Raw genomic sequence first — 13,858 nt, 5'->3', positions numbered from 1 at the left:
GCTTTGTGAAAAATTTTAGTGCTTCTTTTCAATATTAAATAAAAAACAGGATAGAGTATTTTATCTATTTAATCATCTTAATTATATAAAATATATTATGCATTGGTAAATACTAAAAAATGAAATCATCTCTAGATGGTAGGTTTGTATACTTTTAATTTTCTTTAACCTTGTATTTTTCCTATTTTCTACAATAAGCATATATTACTTTGATAGTTTGGGAAAATATTTTTCTTTCAAAACACAGAGCTTGTTTGGGGCAGAACCAGGACCAGACTCTTCATGCCCTCCTGCCCTCTGCCTTGTGTGTCTAGAAAGGTGTGTCTAGAAAGCAATCCAAGGGAAGCCAAGGATTGCTAAGAGTTTCAAGAAGAGTATTGAAGAAGGATATTGTTATTTTAAGGAGATGAATGTTAAAAAATCTAGGGTTCAAGGGTAATGATATCTGCAACTTAAAAAATGTATGCTGAAGTATTAGAGTGTCATGGTGTCTGGAGAGAAATAGAGAAGGGAGAAAGAGGTGGAGGAGGGGAGAAAGAAGGAGAGGCAAGGAAGGATGGAAGAAATGTGGTGAAATGTTAACCTGTGAAGCGAAGTTAAAGCTATATGGCTGCTCATTGTAGTATTCTTTCAACTTTATATATTTTTAAATTTTTCAAAATAAAGATCTTAGAGGAATTGTAAGGAAAAAAAGAGGTAATCGCCTTGTAAATGTTTTGGAGAAATACATTAGGATGAGCCCTAAGAAGAGGCATTTGAGTCTGGGGACCAGGAGACCACAGTACATCTTAAAGAAATAATGACTTCAGAAGGGTTGGGTGGTGAGGGGAACAAAGTCAGATTGCAAAATTTGGCAAATGGAATGAAAAGTGAGGCAGTATAGTCAATGGTTGGGAGTGCAATTCTGAGAATTTGAGCAATAAAGACAAGAGAGATGTAAAACTAACTTGAGAAGCAATAGAGTTTTGGAAATATTCTAACATCATTATTAATTTTCACCTTGTATGGATACCTACTAATATATGGCCTTCTATCTCCCTTCCACACATATGCCTTTCCTGATGTATAAAATGATGAATTAGAGAACCAATGAAAAGTACAAGAATATATGCACAATGCTACCGTCTACAGTATCCACTTAAAATTACGTTAAGTGTACGTTGTTAATTCAGGTGACTTGCTCAAGAGACTAATTGAAGGCCTCTGGGTTCATGCATATGTTTGTGTGTTTGTTGCTTTGTGTAAATCATAGAGGAGGATGAGAAATATTCTCACAGCAGTCCAATGTTTGGGGACTGATAGTTTGATCCTTGAGTAAAACATTTAAACTTTCTGTGAATTCCTAAAATTTGATGTCAAACTAGGAGAGACATTTTGGCAATGCTTTACCTCAATAGTGCTTTGTAAATGAAATGAAAACATTTAGAAGGAGAAGAGGAGGTCAAAGACAACCCAAGTAAAAGAATTAAGGGGCATATTGCGTTTAACTGAGAGAAAGATGAAATAATGCTTGAAGTTTCTTTCTTTCTCTCTTTCTTTCTCTCTTTCTTTCTTTCTTTCTTTCTTTCTTTCTTTCTTTCTTTCTTTCTTTCTTTCTTTCTTCTTTCATTTCAGAAAGCTTCATCAATCTTTTCAGCTAGTCTGAAGCCAAGTGTTAGTGGATAAAGGTGAAGGTGCACATATGGGAATGCACTCTTGGGGAAATGCTTGACAGAATAATTTAGGGTGTGCAGGCACTGGCTCTTGATGGGTGTGTAGGATTTCGAGTAAGGTGTGGGTGAACAGTAAAAATTACAGGCAGAGGAACACTGATAACAAATACACGAAAGCACAGGCACATTTAGAGAACAGGGATCAGTCCTGGTATGGTTAGAGTATGAAATACTTTAGAGGCAAGATTGGGAGAGAAGGCGGGAAAGGAGGTGGATTGGCACTTATATTTCCTCCAACCAGAGGATTCACTCTTGAGAATATTGGGGGGGGGGAACTTAACTTTTGTTCTTCTCTAAGGGCTTTATACTTGGCTAGGTTACAGTAGGGATGCATTTATATCTCCTAATAGTTTGGTTGTCAGAACTACAAACGAGGGTGGATGCTGAGATTTCGTTTCTAGAAACATGATTCTGGTGCTTGAAATCAGGCAAATAAAACTCTCAGCTAAGAACCAGAGCAGTGCTTCTTAGGCTTTAAAAGGCATCACCTGAAGATCTTGTTAACGTGCAGTTTCTGATTCCATTTGGCTGGTTGGGGTGGGGCCTGTGAGCTTGCATGTCTAATAACCTCCCAAATTGGGTCTACATTGCTAGTCTGGGCCCAAACTGAGTAGAAAGGATTTGAAGACCCCTTTCCCCTCAATTCATTAGCATTTGCAGATTCCAGACTCCTAAATGACTGGGCACAACTAAGGATTTCTCACTTAGTATAGCCGATAGAAAAGCTCATTTTTTAAAAGTATTTTTAATGTTTATTTTTGAGACAGAGAGAAATAGAGCGTGAGTGGGGGAGGGGTAGAGAGAGAGGGAGACATAGAATCTGAAGCAGACTCCAGGCTCTGAACTGTCAGCACAGAGCCCGACATGGGACTCGAACCCAGGAACTGTGAGATCATGACCTGAGCCAAAGTTGTACACTTAACCAACTGAGCCACCCAGGCACCCCTTATCCATGACATTAAAAAATTGGGAGATGAGTATGGTTCTTTCTGGTTGGACTCAGAGTGTAATGTAATCTAATAACTGATGAATGGATAAAGAAGATGTGGTATATACATGCAATGGAATACTACTCAGTGATCAAAAAGAATGAAATCCTTGCCCTTTGCAACAGCATGGATGGAACTAGAGCATATTATGCTAAGAGAAAGAAGTCAGTCAGAGAAAGATATCAAAAGCTTTCACTCATATGTGGAATTTGAGAAACTTAACAGATGAACAGGGGAAGAAAAAATGAGATGAAAACAGACAGGGAGGCAAACCTTAAAAGACACTTAAATACAAAGAACAAACTGAAGGTTGATGGGGGGATTAAATGGATGATGGGCATTAAGGAGGGCACTTTCCAGGATGAGCACTGGGTGTTATATGTAAGAGATGAATCACTGGGTTCTACTCCTGAAGCTAAGACTACACTGTATGTTAACTAACTTGAGAATAAAATAAGCAAACAAACACACAAACAAACAAACAAAATAAAGTGTAAGCCTTTACTCTCCAAATAGATATTTATTGATTAAACATGCCTTCTGTCTAAATCCCATGCCTGTTTCCTCGCTAATAATTACAAGCATATATTTCTCAGGCTAACAACTCACACAAGGGACAAATTCTAGTCACTGCTATTCTGAAAATTATTATTGTCATATAAGTAAATATGACTGTAACAACATAAATTGATCCTTTTCTGAGTGCTTATTATTTTTATTTTATTTTCCTCATCCTTTGAGCAGACTAAGCTGTACAAGTTTCATATTGATTCCTGTAGAGTCCTCTTTCACATCTTGTAAAATGGTGGGTGAAAAAGTTGAGACATCAGATACTAAGGAAAAGAAACTTGAAGCCAAGAAAGCTGATGCTGGTGGCAAGGTTAAGAAGAGTAACCTCAAAGCTAAAATGCCAAAGGGGAAACCCCACTGTAGCCGAAGCCCTGTCCTAGTTGAAGGAATTAGCAGATATTCCCCATCGGCTATGTATTCCAGAAGACCATGTACAAGAGGAAGTATTCAGCACCTAAATCATGTTTTGAAAAGAAGAAGAAAGAGAAAATTTTTACTACTGTCACAAAACAAGTTGGTTGTGACAAGAATGGTGGTACCAGAGTGGTTAAATTTGCAAAATGCCTAGGTATTATCCTATTGGAGATGTGTCTCAAAAACTGTTGGCCAGAGATGCAGTCAAGATGGTGGAGAAGTATGGAACACTGATATCTCCATAGGCCTGCAAACATCAAACTGAGAGGATTTAAAACCCACACGTTCTAATCTCCAGGAGCAGTGGTGTGCGCCCTGACCCCTTATTGATATCAGCCCCATGGATGACTGTGAGTGAGACAGGGAATGGAGACTGAGGGAGGGGGCGCCAGCTCAAGGCAGAGCTGGAAAGAGAGTGCCCAGAGACTTAGTCCCGGGCCGCAGAGAGCATGGATCCCAGTGATGCACAACACCGAGCAGGGTCGTGAACACACAGGACGGCCATGTAGGTCAGCAAAGAACTTTGAGAGCTGCCCACGAACTAGCCGCACTGTGTGCTGTGTGAGGCAGCCCAAGACGCTGGGCACAAACCGGCTCCCAGTGAGGTACAGAGCCAAAGGAAAGAAGAGAGACTGAAGGGAGGAGTCCTTAGCCCCCAGGGCGTGGTGAGACAAATTTTTCAATCACAGCCGCTGGGTGAAGGGAGAGAAACCCAATCCCCTCAGTGGCCTCGCGATCCAGTGGCCCGGCTGCCCACAGACCTCTGGTGGAAACAGGGAAGGTCTGGCTCCCCAGTCCCCCTGTGCAGCCCCGGCCAGAAAGCTTCTTGGCGGCCAGAGGTTACTTTGGCGGTGGCAGAAAAATTAAAGGGATTTGAAGGCCTAGTGGACCTCAGAAAACCGAAACAATTTGAACCGCCCGTGGCTCAGGGAGATTGGACTCAAGAGAGTGGCTGGCAACACATGGTCTGAGAGGGACTTGAGGTGCCACCATTCTTCTCCCTGCATCTACAAAGGTGGGGCCTCAGAGACCAGGCCCTGTGACCGGACATACTTACATCGAACCACGCCCATCCATGCTGGAGAGCTGGATTCTTCTCTTTGTGCTATTTTTAATTTTTTTCTTTTTTCTTTCAATTTTTTCCATCCTAATTATTCTTAATTTTTAAGCTTCCATACTTTCCCCCATTGTTTTCTCTTTTCTATTCCCATATTTCATACTTCTCTCCCTATTTCTGGGAATGACCAACATTTAACACTGTTGTGATTAGATCAACCCTTACCATCCAGATATTTTTTGCTTATCTCAGTCGTATCTTTATCCTCCATAGGTTTTAGGTTCTTAGACTGTCCTTTATCTTTGGCTGTCTCTGTGCACCCGGTTTTTTGGTTTTCTTTCTTTTTTTCTTTTCTTCCTTCCTTCTCCTTTCCTGTCCTCTCTTTTCTTTCCTGCTCCCATTTTTTCCTTTCCCATTGGTTTGCTTGTTTACCAGATCTGTCAGTGCATTTGCATGCTTGTGTTCCCTGTGTGTTTGTCTGTTTTCCTTTTCAGGGCTATCTCAAAAAACAGGCCTAAGCACACATAGTGGAAAGTCTCAAATATCACTGAGTAAGGAAATATATTAATTACAAGCAGAAAAAGAGAAACTGAGAGACACCATTAAAAGAACATCTCCTGAAACGACAGGCCCTGGACAGTAAAAAAGCCTCCTTTAATAGAGCCATACTAACAGGTGCACAGTGCATAAAGAGCTTTTAAAACTGATGAGACAGAAAACTAGCCAAAATGATGAAATGAAAGAACTCTCCTTCGAAGAAACTCCAGGAAGAAATCACAGCTACAGCACTGCTTACAACAGACACAAGCAACATAACTCAACAACAATTTAGAACGATTATCATAAAATTATTTGTTGGGATTGAAAAAAACATAGAAGTTATCAGAGAAGATATTGATACAAAGACTAGAAACCTTCAAAATAGCTGTGACAAGTTAGAAAAGGCTATAAATGAGATGAATAATAAAATGGAGGTTGCCACTGCACAGATTGAAGAAGCAGAGAGGAGAATAAATGAATTAGAAGACACAGTTATAGCAAAAGAGGAGGCCGAGAAAAAGAGAGAGAAAATGATTCAGGAGCACAAAAGGAGACACAGAGACCTTCGTGATACAATCAAATGGAAAAATGTCCCTATCATAGGAGTTCCTGAAGAGGAAGACAAAGACAGAGCTTGAAAGCGTGCTAGACCAAATTATACATGAAAATTTCCCCAATCTGGGGAATGAGAAGGACATTGAAATTCAAGAGACATACTGAACTCCCCTAAGACATAACGTAAACTAAACTTGAGCACGAAATATCATAGTGAAATTGGAAAAATATAAAGATAGAGACTTCTGAAAGCAGCTAAGGATAAAAGGGCCTTAACATACAAAGAAAAACCTATCAGAGTGGTTACAGACATATAGAATGCACAAAAACAATTGAACTCTGTTGATTTTTTTTACTTTTATTTATGTATTTATTTTTTTAAATAGTTTATTGTCAAATTGGTTTCCATACAACACCCAGTGCTCTTCCCCATAAGTGCCATCCTCCATCACCACCACCCCTTTTCCCCCCTCCCCCTTTCCCTTCAATCCTCAGTTCAGTTTCAGCATTCAACAGTCTCTCAAGTTTTGCATCCCTCTCTCTCCCCAACTCTCTTTCCCCCTCCCCTCCCCCTGTTCCTCCATCAGGTTTCTCCTGCTTTCCTGCCACACCTGTGAGTGCAAACATATGGTATCTGTCCTTCTCTGCCTGACTTATTTCGCTTAGCATGACACCCTCAAGGTCCATCCACTTTCCTACAAATGGCCATATTTCATTCTTTCTCATTGCCATGTAGTACTCCATTATGTATATATACCACATCTTCTTGATCCACTCATCAGGTGATGGACATTTAGGCTTTTTCCATGTTTTGGCTATTGTTGACAGTGCTGCTATGAACATTGGGGCACATGTGCTCCTATGCATCAGCATTTCTGTATCTCTTGGGTAAATCCCTAGCAGTGCTATTGCTGGGTCATAAGGGAGTTCTATGGATAGTTTTTTGAGGAACCTTCATACTGTTTTCCAGAGCGGCTGCACCAGTTTACATTCCCACCAACAGTATAGGAGGGTGCCCATCTCTCCACACCCTCATCAGCATCTATAGTCTCTTGATTTGTTCATTTTAGTCACTCTGACTGGCGTGAGGTAGACTTTGTTTAAAGCAGAGTTAACACCTATCCTTCTTAAGCTATTCCAAAAAATAGAAATGGCAGGAAGACTACTGGACTCATTCTACAAAGCATATATCACTTTGATTCCCAAGCCAGGTAGAGAGCCAACAAAAAATGAGAACTACAGGCCAATATCCTTAATAAATACTGATGCAAAAATACTGAACAAGATACTAGCAAATCGAATTCAACAGCATATAAAAAGTATTATCCATTATGATCAAGTGGGATTTATTCATGGGTTACAAGGCTGGTTCAATATTTGCAAATCCATTAATGTGATACATCACATTGACAAAGCAAAAGAAAAAATCATATGATCCTGTCGATAGATGCAGAAAAAGCATTTGACAAAATACAACATCTCTTCTTAATAAAAACCCTTGAGAAACTGGGGATAGAAGGAACTTACTTAAACATCATAAAAGCCATTTACGAAAAGCCAACAGCCAATGTTATCCTCAATGGGGAAAAACTAAGAGCTTTCCCCCTGAAAACAAGGACACGACAGGGATGTCCACTCTCACCACTGTTGTTTAACATAGTGTTGAAAATCCTAGCTTCAGCAATCAGACAACAAAAGGAAATAAAAGGTATCAGAATTGGCAAAGAAGTAGTCAAACTTCCCCTTTTCGCAGAACATGATACTCTACCTGAAAAAACCCAGTAGGGGGAGGAGCAAAAATGGCAGAGAGGAAGGGAGCTCTGTAAACTTCGTCTGCCCCATCTATTGACTGAGAAGGACATTACTCTCATCTGCAAGAGCGGAAGGAGAAAATACAGACTCCAGAAAAAAGACACCCTCAAAGATGCCAGAGTCATTGAGTGCGAACTGGGGAGATTGGATAATGGGCCAGCCTGAGAAGGGCAGGGGAGGTGGGAGCCCCAGCTCAAAACAAGGCAAGCACATGGAACCCCTGAGAGACAAAAGGAAGAGAAAGAAAAACCGAACACGCTCATAGTACTGTCTCTAGAGAAGAGATAAAGAAAGTTTAATAGCGCTTGGAGAGAAAAACTCTCACTCATATATAAATGCTGGGTAGCCCAAATCCTGAACTTGGGTGGCACAAGGGAAAGAACACCTTCCAGCCCTGTACTATCCAGGCAGGGAGGCGGCGGCTGCAGTGGCGGCAGAGGTGGCAGAGTCGACGGTGGTCCCAGGGGCGCACCCTTTGGCCTAAGCTGCACCTTTTTTCCATGGCGTATCTTGCCTCCAGCATTGGCCTCATAAATCCCAAATCCCGGGCTACAGCAGGGAAAAAATAGCCTCCATCCCTGTGAGATCCCGGCAGGGAGTTGGTGGTGGTGGAGGCGGGGCGCGCTTCAGCTGCAGGAGCACGCAGCACATTTCCGGCAGAGCCCAGCACCTCAGTCAGCAACAGCGCGAATCCCAGCTGGAGCCAAGAGAAACTGCTCCCTCCCCCTAGGTGATGGCTAACCTGGCTGGAGGCTGGAAATCCACAGGGGTGCCTGTGAGGGCATGCACTTCTCCTTCTGCTGCGCACCTCCCCTCAGGCAGCACACCTCACCTCAGGTAGTGGGAGTGCAAATCCTGGCCTGAGCCAAGATAAACTGATCCCTCTCCCTACACAATCGCTATCCTAGCTGGAGGCTGGGAATCAGCAGTGATCTTTGAGGGCGTGCTCCTCACCTCCAGCAGTGGCAGCATAAATCCCTGCCAGCACCTAGAGAAACTGCTCCCTCCCCCTACTAGATCCTGGCTAAGGAGCCAGCCTCTAAAGCAAGTACATCTCATCTGTGGTAGCATAAAAGTGCATGGATTAGGACTTTGAACCAAGGTGGGCCTGGAAATAAAAATTGGCTCAGGTGCAGCACATGGATTGGATTCATTAGAGTGGCCTACAGTGCTTAGTTCCAGCAGAGCTTGGGGTGCCGGGATTCTACTCTTTGCAGCCACCAAGGCAGAGCCTTTGAGAACACCCCCAAGACCTACTACACAAAACCATGAATATCCACAAGAGGAGCTGCTGCTTTATTTATTTTTTTACTTATTTTTTATTATTATTACCTTTTTTACTTAAAAATTTTTAAAAATGTTTTACTCCTTATTTTCCTTTCTACTTTCTCCCTCTTTTTTTTCCTTCATGCAATTCAGATATATTCTCCAGTATCTCATCCTTATCTCTCCCCTCAACTGGTCATACACTTTTAGACTGTCCATTGTCCTCTATTGTCTTTGACCCACTTTATTATTTTTTTCTTCTCTTCTTTTCGTCTCTTTCCCGTCCATTTTCTTTCTTTCCTTTCCCCCTTTTAATTTGTCTGTTTGTTTGATTTGTCTGTGTGTTTGTGTGCTTCTGTTCCCTCTGTGCTTGTCTGTCTATTTTCCTTCTTAGAGCTACCCCAAGAAACAAGCCAAAGTGTGCATGATGGCGAGTCTCAAATATCGCTGAGTAGGGAAATAAAATACTCAAAGGAACAAGAGAAATGGAGAGACACCATTAAAAGAATATTCCCTGAAATGACAGACCCTGGACAATCACTAAGCCTCCTTTAAGAGAGCAATATTAAATGATGCACAGTGCACAACGAGCTTTTTAAAGCTGACAAGAGACAGAAAACTAACAAAAAATGACAAAATGAAGGAACTCTCCCCTGAGGAACCTCCAGGAATAAATCACAGCCACAGAACTGCTCAGGGAATCTCTAGAAAACATACCTGATCAGGAATTTAAAAAGCTTCTCATAAAATTAATCCCTGTGGTTGAAAAAAAGCATCAAATAAGCAATTGAGACAATGACTAGGACCTTTGAAAATAGGTGTGATGAGCTAAAAAATGCTATAAATGAGGTGAATAACAAAACGGAGGCAGCCACCTCAAGGACTGAAGAGGCAGAGAGAATAGGTGAATTAGAAGATATAGTTATAGCAAAAGAGGAAGCTGAAAAAAAGAGAGAGAGATTGATCCAGGAGCAGGAAAGGAGAATTCGAGACCTCAGTGATACAATCAAATGGAACAACATCCGTATCATAGGAAGTCCTGAAGAGGAAGACAGAGAGAAAGGGCCTGAAGGGATCCTTGACCAAATTATAACTGAGAATTCCCCAAATCTGGGAAAGAAATAGATATTCAAATTCAAGAGGCACAAAGAACCCCCTTAAGATGGAATTTTAATTGGCCTATGGTATGACATATCATAGTGAAACTGGAAAATATAAAGATAAAGAGAGAATTCTGAAAGTAGCTAAGGAGAAAAGGGCCCTCACATACAAAGGGAAACCTATCAGAGTAGTGACAGACCTATCTAATGAAACTTGGCAGGCCAGGAAGAAATGGCAGGAAATCTTCAATGTGATGAACAGAAAAAAAAATGCAGCTGAGAATGCTTTATCCTGCAAGCCTGTCATTCAAAATAGGAGAGATAAAAGTGTTCTCAAAGAAACAAAAATTGAGAGAATTCATGACCACCAAACCAGCCCTACAGGAAATCCTAAGAGGGACTCTAAGTGGGAAATGTTGCAAAAAATACAAGGTGCCACAGACACCACTATAAACATGAATTCTAAGGAGAACACAATGACTCTAAACCCATATTTTTCAATAATAACACTGAATGTAAATGAACTTAAAGCTCCGTCCAAACGACACTGGGTAGCAGAATGGATAAAGAAATGAACTCCATCTATTTGCTGTCTACAAGAGTCTCATTTGTGTCCTGAAGATACCTTCAGGTTGAAAGTAAAGGGATGGAGAAATATGTATCATGCGACTGGAAGCCAAAAGAAAGCTGGAGTAGCCATACTTCTATCAGACAAACTGGACTTTAAAGTAAAGGCTGTAACAAGAGATGAAGAAGGACATTATATAATAATTTCAGGGTCTCTCCATCAGGAAGAGCTAACTATTATAAATACCTATGCGCCAAATGTGGGATCACCCAAATACATAAAACAATTAATCAGGCAGAAACAATCTCATTGATAAGACTGTGCTAATTGCAGGGGGACATTAATACTCCACTGACAGCAATGGATAGATCAATGAGACAGAAAATCACTAAAGAAGCAATGGACCTGAGCGAGTCTTTGGAAGAGATGGAATTGATAGATATATTTAGAACTCTGCATCCTAAAGTTAGGAAATTCACCTTATTTTTGAGTGCACATGACACATTCTCCAAGATAGGTCACATACTGGGGCATAAAGCAGCCCTGCATAAGTATAAACGAATAGAGATCATACCATACACACTTTCAGATCACAATGCTATGAAACTTGAAATTAACCACTGGAAAAAGTCTGGAAAACCTACAAAAATGTGAAGGATAAAAACCACCCTACTGAAGAATGATTGGGGGTAATCAGGCAATTAGAGAAGAAACAAGAAGATATATGGAAACAAATGAAAATGAAAATACAACAATCCAAAATCTCTGGGATGCAGCAAAGACAGTCCTAAGAGGAAAGCATATTGCAATCCAGGCCAATTTCAACAAGTAGTAAACGGGCAAATTCAAAACCAAATAGAGCACCTACTGGAACTAGCAGGGAAGCAGCAAGAACACCCCAAACCCAGCAGAAAAGAAAAATAATAAGGATCAGGCCAGAAATGAACAATATAGAATCCAAAAAAAAAAAAAAAACAGTCGAGCCAATCAATGAAACTAAGAGTTGGTTCTTTGAAAAACTAAACAAAATTGATAAAACTCTAGCAAGGCTCCTCGGAAAGAAAAGAGAGAGCACCCAGATAGACAAAATCATGAATGAAAAAGAATCTATTACAACCAATCCCTTAGAAATACAAGCAGTCATCAGAGATTACTATGAAAAATTATATGCCAACAACCTGGACAACCTACAAGAAATGGACAAATTCCTAAATGCACGGCCAAAATTCAAATGGGAAGAGATAGAAAGCATGAATAGACCGATAACAACGAAGAAATCAAATCTGTTATCAAACATCTCCCAATGAATAACAGCCCAGGGCCAGATGGCTTCCTAGAGGAATTCTACGAGACATGTAAAGCAGAGCTAATACCCATTCTTCTCAAACTATTCCAAAAAATAGAAATGAAGGAAAACTTCCAAACTCTTTCTACAAAGCCAGCATCACCTTGATACCCAAACCAGAGACCAGCAATAAAAGAGAACTACGGACCAATATCCTAAATGAATACAGATGCAAAAATACTCAACAAGATACTCGCAAATCGAATTCAACAGCATATAAAAAGAATTATCCATCATGAACAAGTGGGATTCATTCCTGGGTTACAGGGCTGGTTCAATATTCGCAAATCCATCAATGTGTTACATCATGTTAACAAAAGAAAGTTAAAGACCATATGATCCTCTCGATACATGTAGAAAAAGCATTTGACAAAATACAGCACTCTTTCTTAAAAAAAGAACCCTTGAGAAAGTCAGAATAGAAGGAACTTACCTAAACATTATTAAAGCTGTTTATGAAAAGCCAAGAGCTAACATCATCCTCAATGGCGAAAAACTGAGAGCATTCCCCTTGAGATTAGGAACCCGACAGGGATGTCCACTCTCCCCACTGTTGTTTAACACATTACTGGAAGTCCTAGCATCAGCAATCAGACAAAAAAGGAAATAAAAGGCGTCAGAATCAGCAAAGATGTAGTCAAACTTTCCCTTTTTGCAGATGACATGATACTGTACATGGAAAACCCAGCAGACTCCACCAGAAGCCTTCTAGAACTGATCAATGTATTCATTAAAGTTGCAGGGTACAAAATCAATGTACAGGAATCAGTTTCATTCCTATACACCAGTATTGAAGCAGCGGAAAGAGATATCAAAAAACAGATCCCATTCATGATTGCATGACAAAACATAAAATATCTAGGAGTAAACCTAACCAAGAATGTAAAAGACCTATATGATGAAAACTATAGAAAACTTATGAAAGAGATTGAAGAAGACACCAAGAAATGGAAAAACATTTCCTGTTCATGGATCAGAAGAATAAACATTGTGAAAATGTCATTACTACTCAACGCAATCTACACATTCAATGCAATCCCCATCAAAATTGCACCAACATTCCTCTGAAGGCTAGAATACACAATGGCTCAATAGCCAAAGTCATATTGAGGACGAAAACCAAAATGGGAGGCAACACAATCCCAGACTTTAGCCTCTACTACAAGCTGTCATCATCAAGACAGTATGGTATCGGCACGAAAACAGACACATAGACAAATGGAATAGAATAGAGAACCCAGAACTGGGCCCATAAAATTACGGCCAATTAATTTTTGACAAAGCAGGAAAGAGTATGCAATGGAAAAAAGACTGCCTCTTTAGCAGGTGGTGCTGGGAGAAGTGGACAGCAACATGCAGAAGAATGAAACTAGACCACTTTCTTACACCATACACAAAAATAAACTCAGAATGACTGAAGGACCTGAATGTCAGACAGGAAACCATCAAAACCCACGAGGAAAAAGAAGGAAACAACCTCCTTGACCTAAACCGCAGTAATCTCCTACTTGACACATCCACAAAGGCAAGGGAAATGATAGCAACACTGAACTCTTGGGACTTCATCAAGATAAAAAGCTTCTGCATTGTGAAGGAAACAATCAAGAAAACTAATAGGCAACCGACAAAATGGGAAAATATAGTTGCAAATGACATATCAGATAAAGGGCTAGTATCCAAAATCTACAAGGAACTCACCAAACTCCACCCCCCCAAAAATAACCCAGTGAGGACGTGGGTGGAAAACATGAATAGACACTTCTCCAAAGAAGACACCCAGATGGCCTACAGGTACATGAAACGATGCTCAGCATCACTCATCATCAAGAAACACAAATCAAAACCACACTGAGATATCATCTCACACCAGTCAGAGTGGCTAAAATGAACAAAGCAAGAGACTATAGATGGTGGAGAGGGTGTGGAGAGA

The 13,858-nt window shown here is 40.5% G+C and overlaps 1 pseudogene; it reads left to right on the top strand.

The window, feature by feature from the left end:
• Nucleotides 1–3,503: 3,503 nt before the first annotated feature.
• LOC115283441 overlaps nucleotides 3,504–13,858 on the top strand; it is a 14,952-nt pseudogene continuing 4,597 nt past the window's right edge.

This window comes from Suricata suricatta, chromosome X, assembly GCF_006229205.1.
Source record: "Suricata suricatta isolate VVHF042 chromosome X, meerkat_22Aug2017_6uvM2_HiC, whole genome shotgun sequence".
Classification (NCBI taxonomy): domain Eukaryota; kingdom Metazoa; phylum Chordata; class Mammalia; order Carnivora; family Herpestidae; genus Suricata; species Suricata suricatta.
This window is presented reverse-complemented; position numbering and strand designations above follow the sequence as displayed.